Source organism: Sminthopsis crassicaudata, chromosome 1 (genome assembly GCF_048593235.1).
Source record: "Sminthopsis crassicaudata isolate SCR6 chromosome 1, ASM4859323v1, whole genome shotgun sequence".
Lineage (NCBI taxonomy): Eukaryota > Metazoa > Chordata > Mammalia > Dasyuromorphia > Dasyuridae > Sminthopsis > Sminthopsis crassicaudata.
The window spans coordinates 55,230,126-55,255,595 of record NC_133617.1 but is presented as its reverse complement, the minus strand read 5'-3'; the positions used below and the strand labels follow the sequence as shown (position 1 = coordinate 55,255,595).

Here is a 25,470-nt window from a genome sequence, read left to right as displayed (position 1 = left end):
TGTGAGATGAGGGAAGTGGTAGAATGAGCCACTCAGGTTCCATGGTTTCTGGTCATTTTCAGGTTTCAATAGGATTACCATTCTCTTGTCCATTCCAGAAGGGTGAGAATTACCAAAGTTCTTCTTTCCGTAAAAAGTCAGATTCTAAGGTATAAGAATACCTTTGTTTTGATGTTAATTGACTGGGAATCCATTGTGGTCTAGGTTCTTCCTATTAACATTTTTCTTTAAACTCTTTTCTAAGATATAAATAAAAGGGTTTACTATTCCTGTCTGTCTACTTACAGAATTATTGCAAGCATCAAATCAGATAATGAATGAAGAGCCATAAAGTGCTATGCCAGTGTTACTCAGGAACCTAGAATCACAGATTTCAGAGTGGAAGAGTTCAGTTCAAGTCCAAGTGATATTCTCAAGCAGTTCTAATCATGATATCCCCAAGTAGTCATAGGGCCTCTGCTTGAAGAATTCCAGTGAAGAAAGGTTGGTGACATTTCTATTTCATTTATGGACAGCTCTTATTCTTAGGATGTTATTTCTGACATCAAATTCAAATTTGTCTCTACCCACTGTTCCCTGTTCTGTCCTCTGGACCAAACAGAATACATTTAAAACCTCTTCCACATATCCCTTGAAAACAATCATCACATTTTTCTCTCTTTCTTAATATTTTGTTTCCCCCAATTACATGCAAAAACAATTTAACATCTTAAAACTTTTGACTCTATGGAAATATACAAAAAATGAATATACATGTTAAAATGTACATGTAAAATACATATAAAATTTAAAAAATTATTTCCAGATTTTTTCCCCCTTCCCTTTCCTCTCTTACTGAGAAGATAAGCAATTTAGTATAGGTTATACATGTGTAGTCACGCAAAACATATTTCCAGATTAGTCATGTTGTGAAAGAAAACACAGACAAAATATCCCAAGAAAAATCTAAAAAGTATGCTTTGATCTGCACTCAGACTCTCTATCAGTTCTTTCTCTGGAACTGGGTAGCATTTTTCATCATGAGTCTTTCAGAATTGTCTTGGATTATTATACTGCTGAGAATAGTCAGGCCATTCACAGTTGATCATTATATAATATTGCTGTTTCATATTTTTCTTTACTCTTCTCCATCCTAAACATCCTTAGTTCCAAAAACATAGTGTCACATTCTTTGGAAAATGACAAATAAAGATGCATGAATGTAACAAATACTGACTATGGAAAATTCAAAGAAGCATGGGAAGATACAGGAGCTGATGCAAAGTAAAGTAGGCCAAACTGAAAAATACTGAGCAAAGACTGACAAGGGAAGCAAAGCACAACAAAAATGGTATTTTTGGTTAAAGTACACTAGTCTCATAATTGTTTTCCTGCTTTAAATCTTACCTCTCCAATCCATTGTACACATTCTTGCCAAAGTCATTTTCTTTCAGCATCTATCTAATCATATAATTTCCCTACTTTATCAATTCTGGTAGCCTCTAGGATAAAAATGGAAACTCCTTTGTTTAATTTTTGAAATCCCTATACAACCTAGCCCCAATCTATCTTTCCAGCTTCACTGTACATTAATGATAACAATAATAATAATTAGTATATAACACTTTAAAGTTTTCAAAGTGCTAGACATTTGCTATCTAATTTAACCCCCATACAGCCCTAGGTGCTGAAGAAAATGAAGCAGATGAGGTAAAATCCAGCATCACATAGTTAATAAGTATCTGAAGGTGGATTTGAACTCAGATCTTCTTAATTACAAGTCTAATACTCTATCTTCTATGTCACCTGGTTGTCCTCACTTTGTAATGAATTCATATCTCACAACATTGCCTATCTTCCTTCTTTTGTTCTGGTTGCCCCCCATGCCTACAAACATGCCTTTTTACATATCAAAGCCTCTCTTTCATCACCATCTTCTGCATGAAGTCTTTCTTAGTCCTCCAGTTGCTAGTAACCTTCTTCCCAAAATGCCTTGTATTTAACTACTTGGCATATTTTTGTGTTTACTAATTTTATATCTATTCTATTTTTTTTGTTCTTGTCTCTCCTATTAATAGAGATTGTTTCATGTTTTGTACTTGTGGCCTTAGTACGTAGCAGAGTACCTGCCACAAAGTAAGTGCTTACACAATACTTCTTGATTGACTGAAACAGAGAATCAGAAAAGGTTTTGAACTACTGTTTGGTTAGGACTTGACATTTCCAAGGCTTATTTTGTCTATGCTTATTTTGTCAGTCAACAAGCATTTATTAAGCAGTATCTATGTGCACAATTCTTTAAAATACATCCTTTGCACTAGAAAAGACAGAGCAAAATTTACTCACAGGAACTTAGGATAAGTCCTAAGATAAGTAAAGTAATAGAAGTAAGCACCTGGTTGCTCTGGATGAACTCAAGTCACCTGGCTCAGGTGAATCATATCCTCAGGACCTGAAAGAACCAGCATATGTGATGGCTGAGCCATGTTAAAGATTCTGAAAAATTATGAAAAACAGAAGTAGTACATGAGATTAGAGAGAGGCAAATATTCTGAAAGGAGAAGAGTCACAGATAGGGACATAGAGACAGAAAGAAAGACAGAGACAGGAAAGGAAAAAGAAAGGAAGGAAGGAAGGAAAGCAGGAAGAAGGGAGAAAAAAAGAAAAGAAAAGAAAAGAAAAACGCTAGTGAGCTTGACTTTCATTACTGGGAACATCCCAGAGTGAACCATGAAAGAAAGATATTTGGTGACCATCCAGATAGGGAAGCATGGCAGCTTCATCAAGAACATATTGTGCCAGACTAATCTTATTTTCTTTTTGACAGGATCACTAAACTAATAAATGAGAGAAATGATGCAAATATAGTTTACCTAGATTTTAGCAGAGCTTTCAATATAGTATCCCATACTGTTCTTGTACAGAAGATGAAGAGATATGGATTAGACATGATAATATAATCAGTTGGCTTCAAAACTAATTGGATGACTGGACCCAAAGAATAGTTCAGTCAGTAAGATAAACATTTATGAGTCCCTAGCATGTGCTAGTTGGCTAGGTGGTACCATGGTTAAAATACTTGCCAAGCCTGGAGTCTGGAAATGACCAACAGGATGAATTCAGAAAGGGTTGGAGAGACTTACATGAACTGATGCTGAGTGAAATGAACAGAACCAGAAGATCGCTGTACACTTCAACAACAATGCTGTATGAGGACGTATTCTGATGGAAGTGGATATCTTCAACATAGAGAAGATCTAACTCACTTCCAGCTGATCAATGATGGACAGAAACAACTACACCCGGAGAAGGAACACTGGGAAGTGAATGTAAATTGTTAGCACTACTGTCTATCTACCCAGGTTACTTATACCTTCGGAATCTAATACTTAACGTGCAACAAGAAAATTGGATTTACACACATATATTGTATCTAGGTTATACTGTAATACATGTAAACTGTATGGGATTGCCTGTCGTCTGGGGGAGGGAGTAGAGGGAGGGAGGGGATAATTTGGAAAAATGAATACAAGGGATAATGTTATTAAAAATTACTCATATACATATATATACTGTCAAAAAATTTATAATTATAAAATTAAAAAAATAAAATAAAATAAAATAAGGATATTGATGGAATGTAAGTCCCAAGGCTGATTTGATCTTCAGGATCATGAGATTTCCTAAAGATGAGGTTCTTAGAGAATGATGATATTTTAGAGAAATCAAAAGAAGACACACTACCAAAAGTAGTGCATCTGTTGGGAAATAAAGTAGTTGTTAAGGGTTTAATATTATTTGTTTGAGAAAGATCTCTATTGAAGTATGGGAAGTATTCCAGGAATTTATTCTGCCCTCTGCTTTTTAACATTCTTGTCCATAAGTTATATCAAAGTATAGGAGGATAGTATGTTCATTAAATTTATGATGACACCAAGTCAGAAGGAATTCTTAACACAATGGATAACAGAGTCAGGATCCAAATTGATGCTTTGATTAGTATTGCTAACTGTGTATGGGTTTTCTTTTTCTTTTTTATTATAGGGAATGGTTCTTTGGGTAACATAAGGGAAAGAGATACATTTGGAAATTAAAGTGATAGTGAAAACCAAAGGTAACAAAAAAATAAGCAATCCCAGTTTGTTTTTTTCAAATGATCCTCATGTGGCATGGGCACAATGCTTTTTATGCTCCCAGTTGCCCTCCTGGATGCTGATAAATTCTTATTGATATCTGTAAACAAAGAACTCATGATAATTCTCCATATATAGTCTGAACAGGACAGAGCAGACACACTATTTTCTTATTGCTGAAAGCCAGGTGTCTTAGTGAAGTGCAAGTCTCTTTGAGTCTCAGTGCTGGAAGGGGTCTTATGGATGTCAGAACTAAAAGACACCTCACAGATCATCTTCTAAACTCGATCATTTTATAAAGGAAAAAACTGAAACTTGGAAAGCTAAAGGATTCATAGCCAGTTCCAGGTAGAGCCAGGTCTAGAAGTCAAACCTCCAAACTCCTAGTCAAGTATTAGTCAAACTAATCCATATTTCTCCCATAAGTATATTACTCACTTTTTATAAACCCTGGATTCTAATCCTCTGGATTGAACTTCATTACTGAAGAAATGTTATCAGCTTTTGTTTCATATATAGAGACAACTACCATGGAAGCTCTGGCCCCATATCCTCTCCTGCCCTGAGTGTGGGAAGCAGACTCCCTGCAACCACTGTGCCACAGAGTAGGCTATGCTGAGGCGCTGGGCCACTGTTCCTAGAGTTGTCGCAGGTGCCTTCAGCTGCTATGGCTCCCACTTTATGAGCATCAGTATGTTCTACGCCATGAGGAGGGGCTACGAGATCACTGTGTTCCCCACCTGGAGTAAATGTCAAACACAAGTGAACCTATTTTCTGCTGCCAGGTTCAAGAAGTTTGCTACTAAAGATGAAGCTTGGGCTTTTGCCCAAAATACTGCAAGCCCTGACCATTCAACAGAGCAGAAAAAGGAACGTAACACACAATACCTCAAAATGAAGTCAAACAAGAGATCCTGTGAATCATCAGATGAAGAGGAAGAGCCTTGCTCAAAGCTTATAAAACAAATTACAGACTCAGTATCTTCACTTAGCAAAAATATATTTTCTTATATGGGAGATGCAATTATAGTTTACACAGATGGTTGCTGCTCCAGTAATGAGAGGAGGGAAGTACGAGTTGGCATTGGTGTTTATTGGGGGACCAGGTCATCCTCTAAATGTGGTGACAGACAAACTGAAGAGCAGAAGTACATGCTGCCTGTAAAGCAGTTGAACAAGCCAAGAACCAAAACATCAGTAAGTTGGTTCTTTACATAGATTCTATGTTTACTATAAATGGTAGAACAAGTTGGATTAAGACTGGAAGAAAAATGGCTGTAAAAGAAGCACAGGAAAAGATGTAATTAATAAGGAAGTCTTTGTTAAGCTTGATACGTTTATTCAAAGCCTAGACATAAAATGCGTGCACATTCTGGTTATTCAGGGTTTGCAGGTAATGAAGAAGCTGTAGATTAGCAAGAGAAGGAGTTAAAAAAAAAATCGAACCCACAAGAATCAGTGTAAGAATTTTTATAATTTAATCTAATTAAAGAGCAAATCAAGGGCTCTTTGGTCATAATTTGCATGAAAATTCATATAAGATATGAAGCCTGTGGACTTGGGAACATTCTTGTTTGGTTAGAAAGACCATCTTGTTTTCTGTTGAATTATGATTCAGTATGTTAAACTATCCTTCACTTTACCCTGACTAGCATATTTATCTTTGAGAATTGTTTGGGATTTCAGCATACAGTAGATGTAGCTGACATCTTTTGAAATGAAATCATTTTTTAATTTAAAAGTTAAGGTAACTTACTAGATTTCTTTGTTTTTTAAAAAAGGTTGCTTTGTAGCTAGAATAGAAATGAAAATGATACTTCAAATGATCTATAATTTCATCAGTCTGAGCATTCTCTCAAAAAAAGATTGCAAGCTCTACCTGCCTTGATTCTTTGTTAGGGTTTGAAGTTTTTTTGTTTTGACAGAAACATTTACCAGCAGGTGTCCAGCCTGGTTTCTCTGAATTTAGCTTGATTGGTCTTTGGATGACACACATACCTACAAAGTTCATGACTTTCCAGCTTGGGAGGGACCTATAAAGATCATAAGACTGGTAGAATTACTTTTAGCAACCTAGAACCACTTATATGACATTGTGTGGGTATTGTAGACTGTAGCAGAAGATATATATTATCAGATAGGCATAAATAAACCCTAAGAAACAAGTCTGCACAAATAAAACCTTTGACTACTCATGTGAAAATGCTGCACAGGCATCAAGGAATCAAGGAATGTGTGATACCCCTTATGATTTAGTTTATAGTTGTATTTTAAATATTAGAAATAAATATAGTAAATCCACAAAAATCCAGTAAGGCCTTTATAATGACATATTCTTCTTCATAATATATCCTTTTGTTGTCTTAAAAAGTAAAGTAAAACATCAACATTAAAATCAAACAAACAAACAAAAAAAAAAAAAACTACAGAGCAGGGACAGAGCCATGTTAGCATAGTTGTAAGAAGTAATACATCCAAGCTCTCTTTCACAAAACTCTTCCAAATAGATCTAGATAATGCACTGGATTCAATCCTGATAGGAATTTTTTTTTCTTTTCAAAAGGAAGTCATTTGTCTAGCCCAGATCAGGAAAAGAATCTGCAGACAGAGTTGGGTCAGGAACAAAACATGTAGGGACATGGAAGTAGACTGGAAGAATATGCAAACAAAAGAAACCCACTATAGAGAGAAATTGAGGTGGCCAGATAGCCTCAAGATACAGACTTAGAAGAGAATAATTCCAAAATATCTATAAACAAAGCCTCAAAGTAAACCACAGCTTGGGCAAAAATTCAACTAAACTTCCTAGAAGAAATGAACTAAGAACTAGGAAAAGAGTTTTACTGTTTATATAAAAAAAATGAGAGCTCTAGAGGGAAGAAATGGGAAAGATATGAGCGCTATAGAAAAAAGAATTAAAAAGAGAATTAACAGCTTGGCACAAAAGGTACAAAATCTTGTACAAATAACAACTTCCCTAAACATTATAATGGACCAGATAGAAGCCAATAACTGCATGAGACAAATATTCAAATATAGTCAAAAGACTAAAAATATAAAAAAAAAAGTATGAGATATCTTAAAGCAATGAATTATCTAATCACCATGACCAAAACAAGAAACATCATAGTTCAAGAAATCTTAAAAACAAAATAAAATCCAGACTTCTTAGAACTAGAGAGCAAAGTGAAAATAAAAAAGAATGTACTGGTCACCTCCTGAAAGAAACCCCAAAATGAAAACTCCCAGGAAAATTTTAGTCAAAAAAAAAAAAAATACTATTAAGCAGTCAGAAAGAATTCAAGTAACTAAGAACTACAGTCAATACTATCAGAGAGCAGAGAATTTGGAATACAATATTGCAGAAAGTAAAGGTTATGGGCTTACAGTAAAGAATAATTTATGCATCAAAAACTAAGTATAATGCTGTGGAGAGGGAGATGATGGATCTTGAATGAAAGAGAGGACTTCCAGACATTCCTGATGAAAAGAACAGAGTTGAAGAGAAGTTCAAATACAAGAGGGAGGAAAAACATAAAAAGGTAAATATGAATAAGGAATTAAAAGGGATTCAACAAGAATTAAACTACATATATTCAAATGGAGAGATGATGCCTATGTGTCCTCTGAACCCTATCATCGGGGAGTTAAGGAGAGAGTCCAGTTACACAAGTCCTGGGAATGATTCTGTGATATAGTATTGATCCTAAAAAGAAAATAAAGAGGAGAAGAGGAATACATTGGGGTGGGGGAGCAGGGTGGGGAGGAAAAAGATTAGGAAAAATTATCTCATATAATCAGTGTATGAATAGAAATGGAAATGGAAGAAGGTAGGTATGGATGGGAGTGACTAACAAACTTCATTCTCATCTAAACTGGTCAAAAAAGAATAGTCACATATAGAAATTAATTTCACTCAAATGAGGGAAAAGGGAGAGCAATGGGGAAAGGGATATTAGAGGAAGATTATATTAAAGGAGAGATTAGTCCTAAGCAAAACACATTGTAAATATATACAAAAATATTTATAGCTCTTTTTGAGATAGCAAAGAATGGGGATCTATCTGAGGGAGTTCTCATACATTAGGAAGGAAAGAGGAAAAGAATAAGCATTTATATAGCACTTATTTTGTGCCAGCCACTGCGTTAAGCATTTTACAAATTGTTATCTCATTTGATCATTAGAGAGTGGATGAACAAGTTAAAGTGCATAAATATGATGTAATACTATTGTGCTGAACTCTTATCAGAATAATGACCAATCAGGATTCCAAAGGGACTAATAATGAAACATGCTACTATGTGCAAGAATGTTTGTGGCAGCCCTCTTTGTAGTAGACAGAAACTGGAAACTGAGGTGGATGCCCATCAACTGGAGAATGGCTGAATAAACTGTAGTATATGAATGTTATGAAATATTATTGTTCTGTAAGAAATGACCAGCAGGAGGATTTCAGCCCTGGACAGACTTACATGAACTGATGCTGAGAGAAATGAGCAGTACCAGGAGATCATTATATACTTCAACAACAATACTATATGATGATCAAATCTGATGGATGTGGCCCTTTTCAACAATGAGATGAAACAAATCAGTTCCAATAGAACAGTAATGAATTGAACCAGCTACACCCAGCAAAAGAACTCTAGGAGATGACTATGAACCACTACATAGAATTCCTAATCCCTCTATTTTGGTCCGGTGCATTTTTGATTTCCTTCCCAGGTTAATTGTACATCATTTCAAAGTCTGATTCTTCTTGTGCATCAAAATAACTGTATGGGTGTGTGTGTGTGTGTGTGTGTGTGTGTGTGTAGTATTTAACATATACTTTAACATGTATTGGTCTATCTGCCATCTGGGGGAGGGGATGGGGGAAAGGAAGGGAAAAGTTGGAATAAAAGGTGTTTTGCAGTTGTCAGTGCTTGAAAAATTGCCCATGCATATATCTTGTAAAATAAAAAGTTATAATGAAACATGCTACGCCACAACTGATAGAAAGGTTAGGAGCTCAGAATGCAGGTGAGATTTTTTTTTGGACATGGCCAATGAGATAATTTTGTTTTAATTGACTATACATTTTGTAAGGGGTTTTATTTTTCTTATATTCTCACAGGAGGGGAGGCAGGGAAGCTGGGAGTAGGAGGACGAGAAGGCAGATTTTTGACTGATTAAAGCAAATAAAATAATTTTTAACAAAGGCTACATAGGTTAAAAGAGTTACGTGATGACTAAAAAAAAAAGGATTTTTATATCACATAGATGTGCGCTTAGTGCATGAGACAGGAAGATGAGAAGACAAATTACACATAGAGAGAAACAGATCAACCCTACATTTTCTATCCACTAGATGACTATTTAATAGCTAGTCTTCAGGGAAACAATGTGTATCATTGATATGACAGATCCCATAACTGCTCTCCAAAGTTATGTGTCTTCATTTATGTTTAGAAATTAAATTCCTCCTTCCATACTGAGTATTTTTTTTGAGACATAATTGTCTGAAAACTGAAAGGGCAGAGACACTTTTGCTTGCTAATTAGAAAACTGTTTCTGTTTATAAGACACTTTGTATCTAAACATTAGTTAAAGAAGACAATAGTCTTTCTCTTGACAAATGCAAAAGGCACTTATTAAGCATCATGTTCAGAGCATTCTGCTAGGCAATGGAAATGCAAAGACAAAAATCAAACAATCCCAGTTCTCAAAGAGCTTAACATTATACTAGAGGGTTAAAGTAATGCTACCAGCACAGAATTATAGAAAATCAGACCACATAGCATAGAATATTAGAGCTGGAAGTGCCTTTAGTGGCAGATGATTTAGTCCAACCCTCTTCATTTATCATCCTGAAGTCCATTATATTTGTAAGTATATTTTCAACATTAAATGTAGTTGATCAAATTCTTTTTTTAAAAAGTTACGATCTCTGTGTGTTATCTTTAGTAGCCAAAACATTTCCCTTTACAAATTTTAAATATAATTTTTTTTCTGTTTAGAACCTATCAAATAAGAATACCATAATTACAAAGAACAGGAAAGAATATTATGGTGTTCAGTCAACACTTAATAACAACCTTTGGGGTTTTCTTGGCAAAGATACTGGAATGGTTTCCTATTTTCTTCTCTAACTCATTTTACAGATGAGGAAACTGAGGCAAACAAGGTAAAGTAACTTAATCAGGTCACAGCTAGAAAGTGTCTGAAACCAGATTGTAATTCAGGAAAATGAGTCTTCCTGACTTCAGGCCCAGCTCTATCCACTGTACCTGCCTACCTTTTTTAAAAGTGAATATTAAATTTTACATAGTAGTAGCCCTGCATGTCTTTATCCCTTTCTGATCTTCCTTCTGCACATTTTTTTTTCTGTTTTTTGGCATTTCTTTTTTATTTTTGTTTTTATTTAATAAAAAGAAAAACTGAAAAGGAAAAGGAAACAGAACAGAACATTGCCATGTGCCCAGCAGAACATCAGAGAAGATTTGAAATATATAACAGTAAATTACCAATTCAAGAGAGGATATGTAATAATAGAAGAAATTATATTCACGAGCGTCCATCCTTTCTTTACTTCTTTGTAGATTGTTCTCTGCTTTTTGGTACATTTTTTTAATGTTTCATTTTTATATCATTTTCACTACCCACCAACTGCCTCTGCACAATATAAAGCCCTCCTTGTAACAAATAAGTCTATCAAGCTGAACAAATCAAAACACATTAACTTTGTCTGAAGTTGTATGTGTCATTCTATACCTCTTGTCTATTCCCTCTCTGCTAAGTGAGGATGTATGATTCAGCAGCAGCCTCCTTTGCATCAATGAGCATTCTGGAGTCTTTCAGAGTTGTTTCCCTTTATGTTATTGTAATGTTTACATAAATTGTGATCCTGATTCTTCCCTTTATCCTGTTCTTTCTCTCGTGCTTCTTTTAGAATCACTCTTGAAGCTAAGTCATATTTTTCTGTGGGACTCCACTTGAACTTGCCATGGGGTTATTCTTTTCTCGCATTGACTCTTGGGGGCTTCTCTTAATGCTAGTAAGATGTTTTGCAAGAAAACTGTTCCTACTGGATCTTCACAACAGCCCTGTGAGTTAAACACCACATTTTACAAAGGAAGGAACTAAGACCCCAGGGAGTTTTAAGTGACTTGTCTGAGATTGCACAGAGATGTGTCTGTGGGAGGATTTGAACCTGTATTCCTACTGCCAAGCCTAGCACACTACTACACTGACTCTACTCATTGTATTTCTTCACTGTGTGTGTGTGTGTGTGTGTGTGTAGTTTGTTTGCTCATCTCTCTTGGTTTTGGGATTGCTAGAGCTAGGTTCCTTCTTCTTGCACTCTCTTAGTTGGGCTGGGTAGGCTCTCTGTGGTTCTGTCCCCCCTATAATTCACTACTGTATCCAGGGGTACTTGACCAACAATGGTTCCAGATGTCAGATAACAAAACATCCTTACCTTCTTCTCAAAGAAGGGAATGGGTGGATGTAGTTTGTTTGGATTTTGCTTAGCTCTTTGTCTATCTTTGTTAAAAGAATATATATGTGTGGTGGCATGGAATAGGGGCAACATTCAGAATAATGGAGGGATTTTAAAAGGAACATTACTAAAAAAGGTGGAACTTAGAAGGTTCGGGTTATTAGGTATGCAAAATATCGAGTTAGAAAGAGACATCAAATATCTCATTGGGCACGTCCAAAAAAAATTTGTCTCCATCTCCATTTTGAGCTCCTCACCTCTCTTATCAGGTGTGGGTATCATGTTTCATTACTAGTCCTTTGAAATTTGATTGGTCATTATTCTGATAAGAATTCAGCACAATAGTAATTACATCATATTTATATACTATAGCTTAGTCATCCATTCTCTAATGATCAAATGAAATAATATTTGTAAAATGTTTAGTACAGTGGCTTGTATCTGGTGCAGCACCCCAGTTCTCAATATGCTGCCTGATGCTAGGCCCTGCCCTCTGCCACAGTCCTTGGCTTCTGCATCAATCTCCTGATAACCCAGCAGAGTTGCTGGTCTCAACCCATCTCTGTGCCTAGTTCATCTAACTGTGGAACCTACTGTGAATTCCATCCTAATCACCAACTTTGGCTTCCATCCTGAAAGGAATAGCAAGATCCAACTCAGGAATGAACCACATTCCATTAGAGGCCCCACAGAGATCCTACAAGGACCCTACTGTCAGAGCTTGCGCAGGCTTCTCTTTCTCCTGGTGTATCTCAGCTCAGCTCAGAGAAGTTCAGGTTTCCAAGCACTGTTAAGTGATTCTTAAACTGGTCTGTGCCTTCCCTAATATAACCTGTCCCTGCCTCTACACGGATTTCTGGCCATCTTCTTGTGCTGTCCTAGTCTAGGTGAAGAAGCTTACTACTATTTCTTTTTGCCTTCTTTATCATTGTTCCAAGGGCAGCTAGGTGGCATAGTGGATGGAATGCCAGTCTTGGAGTTAGGAAGACTCTCATCTTCAGGAGTTCAGATCTGGTCTCAGACACTCACTAGCTATATAATCACAGGTCAATTACTCAACCCTGTTTGTTTCAATTTTCTCATATGTAAAATGACCTGGACAAAGAAATGGCAAATCATTCTACTATCTCTGCCAAGAAAACTCCAAAATGGGGTCACTAAGAGATGGACAGGACCGATACAACTTAGCCAATAACTCACTGTGTCATCCAGTACCTTTTTATATCGTTGCTGAGATATATTTGAGGGAACTGGGCTCCTTAATAGTCTTTCATAGCACCATCTTAACCAGAAGTCCAAATAATCTCATCAAAAGAGATCCTGCCCTTGCCATGTGACTCTGAGCATATCACTTGCCTCTTATTGCCCCATACGATTCTTCAAGACTACAAATTGCTGAAAAGTTGAAAAGCTTCTTTGGTAGAAGTTTCTTTGCTGGGAATTCCTTAGAACACTCCCTCACCAAAAAGAAAACCTTACAGGAGGAAGGATATCCTTTACCTTCTCTTAGGCTGGGAGGGGAAAAGCCCTTGGATTGCTGTTTGTCCATTTCTTTTATATTGTCTGGGTGGTTCAGATGGCTCTCCTTGTTCCAATTTTCCTCAATTTTTGTCAAACTACAAATTGTCCCTAACTACAAATGAATCCCTCATGCTCAGAAATTCCCAAATTCCTGAGACTGCGCTGTTTTTATGTGAAAAGCTTTGAGGGACATGAATCATTATGTCATAGAAATGTATCAAGATAGGGTGTCAAGATACTATTTTTTTCCTGGTTCTGCCATGTATTCAGTATGTGATATTGGTTACATCCTGTGCCTCAGTTTCTTCATGGCAAAATGAGAGGATTAGGCTTCAAGATCTCCTTTGACTTTATAATTTCATGGCTTTCCATGCCAGCTCAGCCTGTTAAAATATGCCAATTTCACAAATTGAATACTGGCAGTCTATAGTAGAGTTCTTAAGGGATATGCAATTCTTTAAAGACCTAAAATGGCAAGGAAAAATAGCAACAACTTAGTTTTTGACACAACTTTATCATTTATAGTTCTATGAAATAGGTAATGCTAATATTGAACTTAGATTCTGTCTACTTATGATCAAATCTTGGCTCCAGTGCCTATTAGTGTGTGACTAGTGGTAGCCATATAACATCTCTTGAGTCTGTGTACTTTTTTCCCCCAGTTTCCTTATCTATATAATGAAGTTTACAATATGTATCTCACATTGTTATTATGAGAAAAGTATTTTGTGAACCTTAATGCATAATGGACATAAGAATAGTTATTAATACTATTGCTCTACTTTACAGATGAGGAAACTGAGGTTTAGTAGAATTCACTGAATTGCCTGTGGTCACACAACATTAAATGTTGAAGCAAGGGCTCAACCCCAGAAACCTGACAACAAATCTAGCACCCTTTCCATTGCACATTTTAAAGTAGTGCTCAGATTAGAAATCTATTGGAAATTTTTGCTTCTTTTCTTTATAAACAATACTAGCTGACCTTTAGAAACACTTTAAAGTGTTTCAGTTTTAGTTTAGAAAGTGTTTTATATACATTAAACATCTCATTTGATCCTCAGTCTTTGAAAATGGTCATTATAAGCATCATTGGCACCATTTTCTAGATTAGGAAATTGAGGATCAGAGGTTGCAACATGTTCATAGTCATTCAGTAACTGTCAGAGGCAAAATTTTATTTTGAGTTCAATGTCTCCCCATGCACAGTGAAGCGAAAAGGGATCTACTCTTTTTTGGTAAAATTCAGATTCTATCACTTATCTGTTAAGCAAATCCAAACATAGTGACTACATCCATAAATATATATAACTGTAGTCCCCCCCCCCCCTTCTCTGAGAGAAGGTAAGGGTATTTTGTTATCTGACGTCTGGAACCAGTGTTGGTCATGCATTTAAATCAGAGCCAGCTGCCTTGTAGTGTTGTGTTCACTTTCCTTAGTGAAGTCATTATCCTGATTCTTGCTTTCTTTGTTCTGTCTCAATTCCTACAAGTCTTCCTGTGTTTGCATTTCTCATGTTCAGAGTTTCTTATGACAGACACACTGTAATTACAGAATTTTTGAGTTGGGAGAGACCTCAATAGCTATGTGGTAGAAATCATACATTTTTTCTTGGGGGCAGGGGGTGGGTAACATATAGTGCTTTGTAAAGTGCTATATGAATGCTAGCTATTATTATTTTGTTCTTCTTTTCAGTGGTGCTAATTGTTTTTGCTCACATCTAAAAGTGTTTCCTTTCTTCCTTTTGCTACCTTGAAAAGTAGGATTTTTTACTATTTGGGTATCGTTTTTACTGACTGACCTCCTTGGCATACATGCCCAGTAACTGGATCAGTAGTTCAAAGGGTATGAATTGTTAAATCATTTCTCTCACATGATTCCAAATTGTTTTCCAAAACAAATGGAACAATTTCCAGCTCTTCTAGGAGTATGTTGGTGAGCTGTCTTCTCACAGCCACTCTGACACTATTTTTATTTTCTTCTCTTTTCATCTTTGCCTATTTCATACCAACCTGATATTTTGCACTTAAGGAAACAAAAGTCCATAGAGATGAGGATATGAGTTGCTCAGAGTCACACGGGGAGATGGCAGAGTTAAAGCTCAATCCCACATGGGCCCTTCGACTCCATAGCCAGTGATCTTGTCTCTATGCCAAGCAGGCAGTCCCACTGAGGCATGGCTTAGTTCCTCTGGAGTCGACACTGGCGTTGCTATTGGTGGGTGCATACCTTTGGTAAGGAATGATGGTGGCAAGATAGGGAATTTTTGCTTCAATGAAGTCTGTCTCTTCTTTGTATATGTTACGTCCTGCAGACTGACGGGAGCCAGTTTCAAAACAAGGCCTTCATGCAGTGAAAATGTTCCCCTTTTAAAATGTACTCAGTGGAAAAAGCTGCCTCTTTTATTGCCAGTATTTATGCTCTTAATTGGGGAGCTCCTATGTTACCCCCACTGGCTTTGTGGCTGGACTGTGGGAGCACTTGGCCCCATGCAGGTCGTTCATAGTGCAGATCCAACACACAGGTCACATTATTGCAAGCCAAGTTTACAATGTGATCTGCAGTCTTTCAGGCCCCTAGCTTATGTCTCCAGGAGGGAGGCATGCATTGTTCTTTCTATTTTATAGACTTGGAGACTGGAGTGTGGTGTATGAGCTCAGCATACCTTTTCCAATCTGCCTTTTCAGTTTCATGCTCACAGCCAGCCAAACAAAACGATCGTATTTGAGGAAACATCTTGTCTGGATTTTTGAGTTTATAAAGCTTTTGAGTTTGTGAGATCTCCTTCCCTGGAAATCCTTACAAATAGAATAGAAAATTTTCTTATGGGGCTAATTAGATCCAATTATCTTAAATATGAATGAATGAATTCAAAGATAGAGAAATAAATGAATGAATAGATAAACAAGCATTTATTATGTGCTGAGCATTGTTCTTAGAGCTGGCAATACAAATACCAAGCAGACAATCCCTGACTTGAAGGAGCTTACATTCTAATGAGGGAGAGAATGCACATAGGAAAGTGATAGGCAAGATTAAGAAAGTTACAAAGATGATAAGTGGCATTTTAGGGGAGTAGATAATAGGCTGGCATGTTCCATCCAGGAACAATGGCAGAATTGATTTGGTCCTGACTCTAGTTCTAGAAAGATGGTGGAGGAAGACAAAGAGATTGGTGAGGTTATAGAAGAAGCTGATCAGAGAAAAGGGAGTAAAGTAAAGTCTTGTACTGGGGCTATCCCAAATGGTCACCCATTAGGACAATGAAACCTCAGAGTAGAAGGTTCTCTAAAGTAGAATTTCTTAATCTTTTACATAAGAGTATCATGTTTGGTATATAGGATTACAAAGAAACCAATTATATTGAAATAATTATCAAAATATAAAAAAAGGAAGCAAGTTCTCCCAAATGAAAAGACTTCTAATATCCCCTTCTAGTTTGCTTTGTTCTAAAGTTCTCCCAGCCTATATTCTGAAGTCCCTTTCAGTTCTGATGATCTGTTCTAAGGTCTCTCTCAGCTTTAACGTTTTGTGTCCTCAAATCACTTCTACCTCTGACGTTCTGTAATTAATATGTGCCTACCTATCCACTGGACTCTGGTTGAATCAAAGTTGGTTCAGACAGATCTCTGTCTCTTCTTTCACTTTCCCCAAGTCCAAAGTTTCTACAATTTACTTTTCATTTTCTTTCTTACTTAAGATAGTCTGACTGAAAGTAAATGCATGCTGTTCCTCACATACAACATTCAATCTCCCGACTCTGGGCCTTTTCATCCAATGTCCCCAATGCCTTGATTGTTATTCCTTCTCACCTCTAACTCCTGGCTTCTCTGACTTCATTCAAAATCAGCACAAATCCCTCTTTCTGCAAGAACCCTTTCTTAGTTTACTAATACCTTCCTCTGAGATTGCCTTTTATCTACACATAATAGATATATTTCACTCTGACTCTTCATAACTCTTTTTTGGGGTTTTCTTGGCAGAGATACTGGACTGGTTTGCCATTTCCTTCTCCAGTTCATGTTACAGATGAAGAAACAGAGACAAATAAGGTTAAATGATTTGCCTAGGGTCAAACAGTTAGTAGATTTGAACTCAGAAAGATGAGTTTTCCTGACTTGATGCCTTTCCAGAGCTCTGTCTACTGCGACACATAGCTGATTATTTTCATGGTTGTTCGCTTGTTCTACTTCCATTAGAATGAGCTCCTTAAGGTCAAGGACCATGTTTTTGCCTTTCTTTGTATTCTCCAGGCTTAGCAGTTCCTGTTACTTAGTAAATACTTAATAAATGCTTGTTGATTGTCATCTGAAAATGGTATTCATAATGACTTGAAGTAATGGGTATGGCACGATATATAGGAAAGAGCATCCATAATAAGTCACTTCTCTCAAAAACTCAATTTTTTCAACTTTTATATCACTTTTAAAGTCATATAATTTCACAGAATCTGAATTAGAAGGGATCTCAGTAGCTATCTAATTCACCCTATTCCTCTTGAAGAATCACAGTCACAAGATAACTACCCAGGCTCTCTCGAACTTTGTCATGGGATTATGATCAATTCATGGCAGTTTTGCTTCCTAAAGTGACTACTACTCTCATCCCTTACCTTTCTGTCTTTCAGAAATACAGAGTGTATCTGCCTTCAATAGCCACCATGTTCCCATTCCTTTGCAGGCATCAAGCATTTATTTAGCATTTTTATATGCTAGACATAGGAGACGGCTAGATAGTCAGGGGCAACTAGGTGGTGGGGTGGATAAAGTGCCAATCCAGAGTTAGGAAGACCTGAATTCAAATCCAACCTTATACACTTACTAGTTGGGTGACCCTGGAGCCTACTTAACCTCTGTCTGCCTTAATCTGTTGGAGAAGGAAATGCCACATTACTTCAGTCTCTTTGCCAAGAAAATCTATAGTCCACAGGATTATGAAGACATGACTGAATGCCCCAACAATGTACTAGATGCTGTGCTGAGCTTTGGGGATAAAAATACAAGCAAAAATAAAGATAGTATTTGCCTTCAAAGAATTTAGATTCTGATGGAAGAAGACAACACATAAAAGGGAACTGAAATATCTGGGATAGGGGGGCACCACCTTCTGGCTGGGGGAGCATGGTGGCAAAGTCCAGAAAGTCAAAAGCACAAGGCAGTAGAGGAAGGAAAAGCCACCATTTAAAATTTAAATTTAAAGTTAAAATTTTAAAAATTCAACAACGAGAGAAAGTTACCAAGGAGGAATGTTCCAGGTTGAGAAGGCCCCTTCCTATCTTATACCCCCAGAGGGGTTATACTTTCCTATCTTGGCTTCATCTGTGGAACCATCCTATGGACCCTTGTTACCCATTCTCTCTAGACAGCTTGCCCAGTGTGTCACAAACTGTTGTCTCAGGGTTCTTCCTGAACTTTGACACTTCCCTCATACCTTGAAAAGCACCACTCTGAGCTGTTCGTGTTTATGATTCAGCTTTACCCTTTTAGTCTGACCTCTCATTAGCCTCCCTTCCTTCCTCTCTGCCTCTCCTGGCTTAGGCTTTTCAGCTGTCTGTCCATACAAGGGCAGTGGGGGTGGTTGTGTAGGCAGATAGTTTCCCGACTCCAGAATCTAGATGCTGATACTGCCCACTGACATCTCTGCAAATGAGGTGCCAATCTGCTGCCTGACCCATCCTTCCAGAGCAGAGCTAGGAAAAAGCCCCCAATGCTTTCGGGGTTTTCAGCTCTCTTCACTAAATTTAATTACAACAACAACAACAAAGGTTATTGCATGGATGGAAAATCCCCTGCAAAAACACCCAAATGTTTCTAGAGGAAAAGGGAACCTGTGCTCACCCTCTGGGGACCAGCAAGTGTCATTTAGATTGGATATACAAACAGCCATGTTGACAGCCAGCTGAACTGACTTCATGATCATACACCTAATTCATCACAGGAAATCTATCCTCATTAAGTACAATTCAAAACAAAGGTATATAAACTGAGCTTAGACTCTTAGTGACTGAGGTGGATTTTTTTTTAAGCCAGTGAAACCAGAAATTATCCACTATGGTCCATTGAATCATATGATCAGAGAAATAATGTCAAGTTCAAGGGCTACTTCCTGCCTATATGACCTTGGATAAGTCACTTTCACTGAGTCTTAATTTTTTTCATCTGTAAAATGAGGGTGTGGATTAAACTATCTCAAAATTCCATTACAGATCTCAGTCCTAAGATCCTCTGAGTGTTGTCTCTTTCCAAACTCTCCTCCTTGGCAGTTCTCACTCATTTCTGTGAGACTGCTGGGAATGATATTCAGGGCTACTTTAGAGTATGTTGTCCTAATTTTTCCTGGGATCATATCTTAGAACTCAGCTATGCACTCACTAAGACCTCACTTTATAGAGGATTCTCAAAAACTTTAAGAAATTTGCCACAAGACCACACAACACCATGTAGCAAAGATAAGATTTGGATTCCTGGCTCCCAGCATCTTCCCTCTAGTCCTTATGCCCCATAGTTAGTCTTCCATCCCAACCTTAGGTATCATGGTTGTCTGAATGCCTTTCCTTGTTTCTCAGTCAAATCAACATCTCACAAGGTGTCAGTTTGGCTCTTTGTGAGGAAATTAAAATAATTTTAGACTAAAATAATTTTAGGAAGGAAGTATTTTGTACCAACTCTCTTTATTGTAATCCATTAATAAATACCCCTCCCTAAAAGCTACTTAAGACCGGCCAATTCAATTGATTCTTAGCTGATAATCTTAGTGAGGAAAGCATTAGTGGGAACTTGAGCAGATAGCATTATAGAATTATTCCTAACTGCTCAAAAACCCTTAGAACCATCTATCCTTAGAACCCTCAGCGGGAGATGGAGCCTGTCTAAGGGGACCCACTTCATCAGTGAGAAGGGAATCTGGGATAAGGATTCTCACATTTTATATGGGCTCCACTGGTGTGTTTATTGAAGATTTTCACACTCTAAATTGTGTCTGGATTAAAATCTAGTGACAGACTATTTATATATCCTCTAAGGAAACAATTTTTCTAAGTTCAGCAAAACTCATGACCAGCATCTGCAACCACAGTAGCTCTTGAAGAGCTTGTAAGTAAGCAATTTCTACCTATATCAGCAGAAGGCGGCCCACATTAATGAAATCACAAGTCTTTATCAGGCAGTGGAGTTCATTTTCCTCCTCATGAGAACAGGACAACTTAGATGCAATGTTAGTATACTGGACTATGTAAGGCAGGAGATCTTCATTTCTTTAGCTGTACAATAAAAGCTAGACAGTCTTTAAGAGCCCAAGAGTCACTGGTCCTGGCATCTAATGACCCTTCCAACCAGGATTTCACTTTCTGTCCTTAGATCCTCTCAGTCCTAGGATTTGAAAGTTCACCCTTCTTAACTCCCAGAATCACTGATTCTGATCATTGGAAGGATCCTCTCAGAGGTCATCAAGTCCACTCCATTCTAAGGCCCATGGGGTTGTATATTGCTAGCCAGAAAAGTGAGCTATGGTGACTTATGAAGCCAGATCGGCAAGTATTAGGGAAAGGGGAACAACTGCAGAAAATGTTTGAAATTGACCCCCCAAAGATCTGTTTTTATAGTCCTGTGAGATAATTCTGCATCTGCCTTACCTAACAGCCTTTTAGAACTATTTACATCCTTCTATGGCAAATGACCCATATGATCTCTGAGGTTGGTAGTCTTTATGGGGCTATTTAAAATTCTAGAGAAACTCTTGTTTTCCTCAACCACAGCCTTTTATTTGAGAAGCTGACAGGGTCGAGGTAAACTTTCCCATTATCTATAATAAACAGATTGCTTTAGCTCAGTCATAAACTGCTTAACCTTACTGATGCTGCTAAACCTGAATAGATGTAGAAAAATACATTTGTTTTTTTTTATTATTCTTTAGATGAGTTTTATTGTGAACAAAAGAGAAGTTCCCTAATATTCTGAGATCTCATCATTAGCAACAAACATTTATGGGATGTCTGCTACAGGTAGAGTTCTATGCAGGCTATTGTTTTTTTCCCCCTGTGGGGGGTGGAGTGACTGGCTGTAGACCAGATAGGATATAACTATAGATCATATTTCTGGAGTAAAAGTGTACATTGTACTTTGCTCACAACATCTCTGTGATGTAAGGAGTGAAAAGTTGATCATCCACATTTTATGGATAAGAAAACTGAGTCTCAAAGAGATTAAAAGCTTCAATTAAGCAAGCATTTATTTATTAGCTGCTTACCCTGTGGCAGGCAGTACACTAGACACTGATGACACAAAAACAAAAATGCTTTGTCCTTAAAGATCCTTTCTTTTGCATTCTACTAAATGGGAATGTTTGCATAGAAAATTAAAGATAAAATCTATATTACTTTAAATTACTTTATTTTTGTAATAGTTTTTTTTTTCTTTCTCTTCCACCTCTCCTCCATGCTTTCTGGAGGAAGTGGCATTTGTCTTCAACTGTGGCAACCAGGGAGCACTGTGAGGCAGAGGAGAGAAAAGTACTGGGAATGTCGAACAGAAATTTGTATTCATTCTAAAGACAAGAAGAAGCCATTGGATCTTCTTGAGTATCTAAAAATATCATTATGGCAGATGCATAAAGAATGAATTGGAAAGGAAAAAGACTGGAGGCAAAGAGACAAATGAAGAGGCCATTGTAGTTGTCGAGGTAAGAGCCCAAAGTAGGCTGGTAGCTATATGAGAGGGGAGAGAGCAGAGAGATGCACATTTAGAGATTGATGTTGGGAACTAGGTTGAGGAGCACAAAGAAAAGGCCAAGGAAGACTCCTGGGATATAAACCTGTGGGGTTGGAAGAATGGCATTACCTTCAACAGAAATAGAGAAAGAAAGCAGAGAGGAGACTGTTTAATTTGTTCTTTTGGTGATATGTTGAGTTCTAGATGTCTATGAGATTCAACTGGAGATGTCTAATAGTTAATTGTGTTATAATACTGAAATTTGGGATAGAAGAACTAAGTCTGGATATTAAAAAAAAAAAAAAAAAAAAGGAGCAATCTGCATAGAGTTGATGAGGCAGCTAAGTAGTATAATCGTAGAGGATCAAATCCTGCCTCAAATACTAGCTGTATGACTCTTAACCTCCTTAAGCCTAAGTTTCTCCATTTGTAAAATAGAGACAATAATAGGATCTACCCATCCTCACTTGCTGTGAGAATAATGTGTGTAAACACTAAACTAGTATGTATCCCTAGAAAGTATAATGCCAATGATGTGAACTTATCCACATCATTAAAAATTTCTCTATTTGCGATAACTAAGGGATATTATAAAGCTGGGTGGTGGAAATTTTGTGGTTTTTTGGTGTTATGCCAAAATTAGCATAAGTGGCAAAGAATAAATCCAAACTTTGTTGAATTTCAGCTTCAGAGGCTACACTGAGTACACAATCTTTTGCAACAAAAAGTTGCACACCAACTCTCCTTCTATTTTAGTATTGGCTTGTAACATTTTCAAGTTAAATAACTTGTCATCAGTGACCTTGATGCTGTTTTCATCCTCACTGAAGGCATTTGATGACATGGTTGAAAACATCATACTAAAAAGCATGGGAGCAAACACATAGCCCTGCTTTATTCCATCGGTGATTGGGAAAAGTGCGCAAGATTTGTTATCCAGAACCGAAGCAAGTGTGCTGTTGTGAAACTGATGTACAGTATTGATGAACTTCTCCAGGCAACCAAATCTTGTTATAATCTCCCACAAGCCTTCATGACTAACAGTTTCAAAGGCCTTGATCAGATCAATGAACATTGTGTACAGACTTCTGTTCTGCTCCTGGCATTTCTGCTGGAGTCGTCAGCCAGCAAACATCATGTCAACTGTTCCTTGGCCCTTTCCTTAGCCACACTTGCACTTGGCTACATGATATTCTAGGTGAATGATTAACTTTTAACGTTAAGGAGAACTCTGGCAAGAGTCTTGCTGGCAATAACTAAGAGAGAAACTCCTCTCTCCCTCCTCTAGTGATTGTCACAAACAACCTATTTCCTTTTTCTTACATGATAGCTGTAAAGTTCAGACATCCAGATTGGCTAGTCAGTATAGTGTAGACATATGCCACATAGTGGGACACAATATAATGGGAAGCACTTCAGACAAGGAGAATCAGAAGAACCAGATTCATATCCTGATTTGCCCAGCACCAGGTAGATATTCTTAGCAGGCATAGTACTTTCCTGTCTGGATTCCATTTTTCTCAGATAAATTGAGAAAATTGGATTAGACCACAGGATCATAGATTTAGAGCAGGAAGTGCCTTTTGAGGCCATTAAATCCAACTTCTTCATTTCACAAATGAGCTCAAAATCCTTAAAAGTTTTGTCCAGGGTCACATTGTGGCTGAAGTGAGTGATTTTCAAGACGTCTTTTTCTTCTAAGGTCACATGTTTCCCTGCTACCAGTCTCTTAATTGCCAAGCTGAAAGGCCTTATCTTTCTTGACCTCTCTGTAGCCTTTGCAATTGTGGGTTACCCTCTTCTCTCTTGATTTTTGTGGCACCACTCTTTCTTGGCTCTCCTTCTGCTGTTTGACCTCCTTTTTAGTGTCCTCTGGGGAGCCACATCCAAGTCATGCCCACTAACGTGCGTGTCCTCAAAGGATACACCTTGAGTTCTCACTGATTGGTGACTTCAGAGAAAATGGTTTCAGGTGATGATGTGATCAGATGCTAGAGTGCAGCACAGTTAGAAGAGAGTAAGAGGAGAGCACGTGGAAATACCAGTGGTACACAGGTTTGGTTTTGTAAAGGAGTTTAGATGAACAAGAGGGAGAATGATAGCTGGGAAGCATGGTAATATCTATTGAAAGTTTTTGCAAAAATGGGGGACATGTAGGTGTGTTTGTAAACACGAGGAAGGCACCAGCAGATATGGAAAGATTGAAGAATACCGAGAAATGATGTGGTGCTAGATTCAACCTGCTGAAAAAGATGCGAGAAGGTGGGATCAAGGTTACATATAGATGGGTTGGCTTTGGCAAGTATCAAGGTCATCTCATCGTAAGTAAGGAGAAGAGCTACCTCATCACAAGAGACTTCAGTAAAAGACTTTGATGGGGCAAAGATATCCTAGGGATATAAGTTGAAGAAGGGGAGGGGAGGAAGTAGTTCTCAGCAAAGAGTGTCAGTTTTATCTGGAAGTACAACTTGAGGTCTTCAGCAGAAATGGGGGAGGGGGGATGGCATGGGAAGCCCAAAGAAAGAAGAAAAGGTTTGGAATAACTGTTGTGGTGAGAAGGATATGGAATCAATTAAGGAGGCTCTATCATAGGAGTGCCTTGCTACAATGGGCGCCCGCCCAGAGATTAGCTTCAGTAAACTTGTCATGGACCCAGTCGGCACAGTTTTGTTAATTTCCTCCATTCCCTTCAGCAACATATGAGTAAGAGTGAAGGAGGCAGATGGTTTGATCCAGGGTTAGTGTTTAGCAAAACACGGTCAGCAGAGACCAAGAAATCAGAAGATTCTAGTGTGGGGGATGGTCTGTAATTGAACTTCTTTATGTAACAGTCAAGATTGGGAAGGAAGGAAACCAGGGATATCACTGAGTAGAGATATTAAGAGGCAGAGAGAGAGAGAGAGAGAGAGAGAGAGAGAGAGAGAGAGAGAGAGAGAGAGAGAGAGAGAGAGAGAGAGAGAGAGAGAAGATTGTGATAACACAGAAAATTCAGAGTTCTTGAATATGGAAGAATAACAATTGTAGGTGGTAGCGAAATCAAGTGTGGAATCATCCCTGTCTGTTCGTCATGGGAGTCAAGGAGATTGAGGAACTGAGAAATGCAGGCATTTGAGTGCTTAATTAATATTTGTTGAATGGAACAAAGTTAAGGTGGAAAACACTACAGAAACTGCAATATAAAATCCTATTAGAATTTCTAGTTATCGTGTCTCCTCCTGCCAATTCCCTCCTCCAAACCTCCATCCTCACCCCTGATCTTTTTTTTTTTTTCAGTCCTTTCATTTATGTCCAGTGCTTTTTAATCCCCCTTAGGGTTTTCTGGACAAAGATACTGGAATGGTTTGCTATTTCTTATTTTACAGATGAGGAAACTGAGGCAAACAGTTAATGACTTGCCTGTGGTCACAAAGCTAGGAATATCTGAGATGAAACTTCCTGATTCTAGGCCAGTACTCTAAACACTGAGTCACTTAGCTGCTCCCAAGAGGTGATAATATAATAACAATAAATTATATTTTGTATCAGAATTATTGACCATCCTCCTGAAAGTGTTATTTACTGTTAGATTGTAATTTTATGAAAATAAAATTAAAAACATCAAATTGTTAAAGAATATTACAGTGAAGTATATTTAAATGCCTGTCTTATAA

The 25,470-nt window shown here is 37.5% G+C and overlaps 1 protein-coding gene and 1 pseudogene across 6 annotated transcripts in view; both read left to right on the top strand.

Annotated features, from left to right (window-relative positions):
• LOC141563339 (ribonuclease H1 pseudogene) overlaps positions 1 to 8,982 on the top strand; it is a 108,079-nt pseudogene extending 99,097 nt beyond the window's left edge.
• GNG7 (G protein subunit gamma 7) overlaps positions 1 to 25,470 on the top strand; it is a 375,778-nt gene that overhangs the window by 216,237 nt on the left and 134,071 nt on the right. Inside the window, exons 5-6 of one of the 6 annotated variants that reach the window (XM_074304294.1) lie at positions 21,027 to 21,114; positions 21,594 to 21,791. The exons of 3 other annotated variants lie outside the window; for them this stretch is intronic. The gene's annotated coding sequence lies outside the window, so the exon portion shown is untranslated. Of the gene's footprint in view, positions 1 to 21,026; positions 21,115 to 21,560; positions 21,792 to 25,470 lie in introns of all 6 variants that reach the window. 2 more of the 6 variants (XR_012488404.1, XR_012488403.1) reach the window with 2 other exon arrangements.